Below are 5,628 nucleotides of genomic sequence, written 5' to 3'. Positions count from 1 at the left end.
AAATATTTCCTGTTGGTGACTCAAATGCAGCCTTTCCTAGTGGGGGGGAAAATCCAGGTGGTTCTTTTTTTTCTTTCTTGCTTGCTTACCCCATCCATCTGTCCATCTGTCCATCCATCCCATTCGTCTGTCCATCCATCTTGTGGGTATTTAAGTATTAGTTTCTGCCAGGATATTAATGTGTCTTTAATTGTTATTTGTTAAATACTCTTTTTGGACAGGTGGGGATGTCCCAAGTTCAAATTAGCCATCTGGTTTGATCATATTTCGGGACTTGGAACTGGGTCTCCTCCATTCTACGTTGTGTTATCCATTTTTATAAACCGTGACAAAACATATTGTATATGCCATCCCTGAGTTTTTAAGCAGAAGCAGTAATATATGGCAAAATAAGGCACCAGCTAAAATTCTTCAAAGAGGCCTCTTAATATCCCTTTTTGTTTTGTTTCATATGTCTAGGGAAAAAGTTAATTTGTGTGTGACCAATAATACTAAGAAAGGGCAATGAAATTCAACATACTTTGTTTTTTAAATCTTCAGGATCAAAATACTTGCTGAACAGCGGAATCAGAGACCAATAAAAATAAACTTCTACTTGAACATCATTTGACTGGTTAGCCAGGTAATCCAGTATTTTTTTTTTTTGGCTTGATCCTTTGTAATTTTCTGATTTCAACCTCTGAAGATACTACTCTCTTCTTTAATTTATGATTTAATCTTAAACTTGTTTTATATTTCATGGTTTTCTCTTTAATGATTAATTGAATCAATGCATGGTATTGAAATGAGTGGATATGTATGTGTATATATGTATACAGAAACATAACTTTTTGGGAGAGGAGGGGAACTGTGTTTTACAGTTTAATATGCGGCACTACCCGCCCACCCACCTTGTTCTTATGAGTGAACATTTTTTTCTTTTTTTAAAAATATATTCTTGATTTTAGGGAGGGAGACGGAGAGATAGAAACATCAATGATGAGAAAGTATCATTGATTGGCTGCCTCCTGCACACCCCCTACTGTAGATCAAGCCCAGAACCTGGGCTTATGTTCTGACTGGAAATCTAACTGTGACCTCCTGGTTCATAGGTTGATGTCAACCACTGAGGCACGCTGACCAGGCGTGTGTGAATATTTTAATGGTATTTAGTCAAAATCTGAATCAGCCCCATGTATATTTACTATTTTTACATTGTGAAGACTATGATTGCTTGTATGGTCATATAACATTTTATGTAACTCCTAAATTTTATTAGTTCATCAGAATAGAAAAATGAGTATAGAAAAAGTTGCCTTTTCTTGAATTTCATATGAATGGTATTCCTCTTATGTATATATTTTACCTTTTGTAACCATTTCACAGTTCTTGGACATTTTTTTTATTATTTTTTTAATTTTTTCTCAGTATTTCAGTTTTGGAAGTTCATATTGATATATCTTCAAACTCATTTTCTTTTCTTTTTTCCCCCTCAGCTGTGTCTAGTCAGCTGATAAGCCCATCAAAGGCAGTCTTCATTTCTGTTAGTGTTTTTGATTTCTAATAGTCCTGTTTACTTCTTTCTTAGTTTCCATCTTTCTGCTAACATTACTTATCTGTCCTTGCATGTTGTCCACTTTTTCCACTAGAGCCCTCAGCATATTAGTCATAGTTAAAACTGCACATTTGGATGCCAGTTGTTGGTTTTTTTTTTTTAAGCTATTTTTAAGGAACCTGCTTCTTTCCTATTTACTAACAAACTTTGGAGGCTTCTTTGCATATATTATCAAAATATGTTTTGATTATTTTAGTGCTCATGGTTTCTCATTAAGAATATACGTGGTCATATAAAACCTTGTACATAAATGTTCATAGTAACGTTCATAATAGCCCAAAACATGGAAACAAACTAAATATCTGTCAATGGATGAACGGATAAATAAAATGTTATATCTATACAATGAAGTATTATTCAGAAATAAAAAGAAATGAAGTACTGATATATGCTACAATGTGGATGAACTAGAAAGGATTTGGCTAAGTGAAAGAAACTAGTCACAAAGTACTAGATGTTGTATGATCCCATTTGTATGAACTGTCCAGAATAGGTAAATTCATAGAGACAGAAAGTAGGTTAGTGGCTGCCTAAGGTAGGGGTAGGGAAGAGATTGTGTGAGGTTGGGGGAGAATTGTGAGGATAAGGGGAGAGGCAGCTCAAGAATACTGGGTTTCTTATTTGGGATAATGAAAATGTTCTAAAATTGTGGTGACAGTTGTACAACTCTGAATATAATAAAAGCCATTGACTCACATACTTTAAGTGTAAGGTAAGTTAATTAGATCTCAGTAAAGTTGTTAAAGAACATAGCTGATGTATTGAGGAATAGTAAGAGCACTATGATGCCATAAAGGATTTTTATGGAAAAATATTGTTACCTTTCTCATGGCACTGACTTCAGAAGGTTTGCTGTCTCAAACATTCCTGGGTTTCAAAAATAACATGTTAATTGAACTCACCTCAATTTTTAAAAATCAGTCTTTGTTATAGTAGTCATCCTGTAATTATAGGGTTAATGTCAATTCTACAACAGTATCTTTTTCAAGTGTCAAGAAAGTTTATATTGAAAATAATTTCTTTAAAAAAAATATTTTATTGATTTTTTACAGAGGAAGGGAGAGGGATAGAGAGCCAGAAACATCGATGAGAGAGAAACATCGACCAGCTGCCTCCTGCACACCCCTTACTGGGGATGTGCTCGCAACCAAGGTACATGCCCCCGACCGGAATCGAACCCGGGACCCTTCAGTCCGCAGGTCGACGCTCTATCCACTGAGCCAAACCGGTCAGGGCTGAAAATAATTTCTTAAAAAATATTAATTCAAAGTCATACCCAGACCTATCTGCAGTGAAATACTTAATGGGTATCTTGCAGCAAAATTGTTTAGAAATCAATTTTTGTTCTCAAGCTTATGATAGTAATTACAAAAAATTACCAAAAAAGCCATAATTTTGGTGGATCTGCTGTTTAGGGCTAATTTAAGTGCTGCGGTTTCAAGTGGAAAAGCCAAAGTTATTTTACTTGGGGTAATCAGACCACACTTAGTTTCTTGCCCCCCTTTTATTTTCTTCTTAGGCTTTAAACTTAACCCCCCCCCCCCCCCCACATTTTTAAAAATTGATTTCAGAGAGGAAGAGAGAAGGAAAGAGATAGAAACATCAATGATGAGAGAGAATCATTAATCTGCTGTTTTCTGCACACACACCACTGGGGACTGAGCCCACAATTTGGATATGTGACCTGACCAGGAATCAAACCATGACCTGCTAGTTCATAGGTTGATACTCAGCCATTGAGCCACACCAGCCGGGCAGTTTGAAACTTTTAAGAGTTTCCTTCTATGTATGGAAAAAAGACTGATGACTAATGATACATTTAAAACTGGAGGTAACTGGTTCTGTGATGATATATAGGAAAATATTAATGCATTAATAATTTTAAAGCCTTAAATATTTTGAATTTAATGTTGATCAAACAGTTATTTACTTTAAAGGGTAATTTTTTTGAGCAGAGGTCACATATCAAAAAGATTCTTTTAACAAAAGACTGAAGGTTAAGCTGGTTTGCTTTGATATTTCTCTTTCAAAATATGTAGAGAAAACTGTTAAAGTTGTAAGATGCATCTTTGACATAAACAACAAATACCTAAATTGCTGTACTAATCTACAATCACCATTTTTCTGCTCTTGGTGAAAATGAATGGCGATGAGATCTCAGTAAATAGTTCATAGTCAGGGTTCATAAAAAGGACGGTTTTATTACACTTGGAAAATATATACATAAAAATGGTCAGATTGGTAATAACGTAGCTCTTGTAGTACTTAATTTTGTAACTTAATTAAGAAATACAATTGGCCTAAATATCAGCACAACTATATAAAAGTGAACTGCTGTACAAATAGTTCAGTTTATTATAAATGGCCCTCTCTCTCATGTGCCAAACTTATAATTACTTTCTTATGATTCTGTCTTTGTTTCTGAAAACTGTTTTACTAAGACTATTGTTTTTGAACCTGTAAAATATTTAACATAAAGCCTGCATTATTATGAAGCTGATATTGAAAACCTCTAAACTTCTGACCTTGAATAGGATTTGTTATGTGTAACCATTACATGGTGCTGATGGATTCAAAATTACCTTTCCTGGGACTCTGCTTTGTGAAAAATAGTGTGTATTGGGCATGAGTGCATGAGCTGACATTTATCAAGGATAACAGGGGCCTTATTTTAACATTTTATAGTAACTTTGAACACTCTGCATGTGTGCACACGTGGTCAACATATGTTCCTAAGATATATTTTCCATCATGTATTAATGAAACTATTACTATTCTTTAATGAGCTTCATTTATTAAACTCATACTATGTGAGTACACAAACATACTATGTCAATATACTTTGTGAGTTCACAAAGATCAGTTTAGGATAGTTAATTCACTTCTGTAGACTTTTATCTTTTATAGTCTTAAAATTATAACAACTAAAAATGTACTTAACATATTTCAGGCAGCACTCCTATTACACAGTGTGTGATTTGGCATTTCTTTCATTCCTCTACTATAACATTTGACCCTAATGTAGAAAACTGAGTTATAAAAATTATTATTTTTTTTCTAAATCAACTACTGGTATATTGCTTTTCTGTTTAAAAGGATTTTTATAGAACTAGTTATTTTACTGGAGGGTAACATAAAGAGAATTGGAATTACATGACTTTTAGTCTTGGTCCTTAGCTTTTTAAAATTTTCTTTAAAATTCGATTGTGATAATTTAGAAAGATTTCTAGAATAAAACTGCAGAGTTCTTCATGTGTAGGCAAACTTGTTAATTAAAATAATGGTAACACCTTTTAATGGTTGGTATGGGTTTCAGATGCTGCAACCCTACAATATATTGATATGCAGATCACATGGACTTGCTGCAAGGTAACGGGAGACATGCTTTGACTTCAAAAGACAAATTGGCCATGCACAGCTATAATCCTCCTGTCTTTTCACTTTTAGAGATGATTCAGTACTATAAGGCCCTGGGAAGTAAGTTAATTTTTTGTGTGTATGAGAGTTTTTAATTGGGCTTTTGGTAAGCCTTTTTTGTGGAGTGAAGGTATCATGGAAATTGTGGCTATTTTCATTACTTAAATACCTCTCTCCCAATTCCATCCTATCTAATAAAAGAGAAACATGGTAATTAGCTGTACATCCACTATCCTTCCCATTGGCTAATCAGGGCGATATGCAAATTAACTGCCAGCCAAGATGGCGGCCGGCAGCCAGGCAGCTTGAAGCGAACATGCGGCTTGCTTGCTTCAGTGACGGAGGACTCCAACGTTCCCCGCCTGCCGCTGCCTGCCTCTGAGCTTGCCTCTAAGAAGCAATGTTACAATTAAAGAAGCTAAACAAACCCCAGAAAGCTGCTTTCAGCCAGCCAAGCTTCAGCCAGCAGGACCGCAATAGTGTTTCAATTATAGAAGCTAAAAAAAACCCAGACCTGCTTTCAGCAGCTGAGGTCTCAGAGCTGGAGCCGAGACTAAGAGCTAAAGCCGGCTCTCAGCTCCAGTGACAGCCATAGAAGGTAAACCAATCCCAGAAAC

General features: G+C 35.2%; 1 protein-coding gene across 3 annotated transcripts in view; it reads left to right on the top strand.

Moving 5' to 3' along the window:
* The first annotated feature begins 512 nt into the window (after positions 1-512).
* Positions 513-5,628, top strand: part of NCOA3 (nuclear receptor coactivator 3) — a 51,789-nt gene continuing 46,673 nt past the window's right edge. For 2 of the 3 annotated variants that reach the window (XM_006773525.2, XM_006773523.2), the window contains exon 1: positions 513-622. The gene's annotated coding sequence lies outside the window, so the exon portion shown is untranslated. Of the gene's footprint in view, positions 623-4,910; positions 4,964-5,628 lie in introns of all 3 variants that reach the window. The other variant, XM_006773524.2, reaches the window with a different exon arrangement.

Source organism: Myotis davidii, unplaced genomic scaffold (assembly GCF_000327345.1).
Source record: "Myotis davidii unplaced genomic scaffold, ASM32734v1 scaffold827, whole genome shotgun sequence".
Lineage (NCBI taxonomy): Eukaryota > Metazoa > Chordata > Mammalia > Chiroptera > Vespertilionidae > Myotis > Myotis davidii.
The sequence above is the reverse complement of the archived record's forward strand: the minus strand, read 5'-3'. Positions and strand labels throughout refer to the sequence as shown.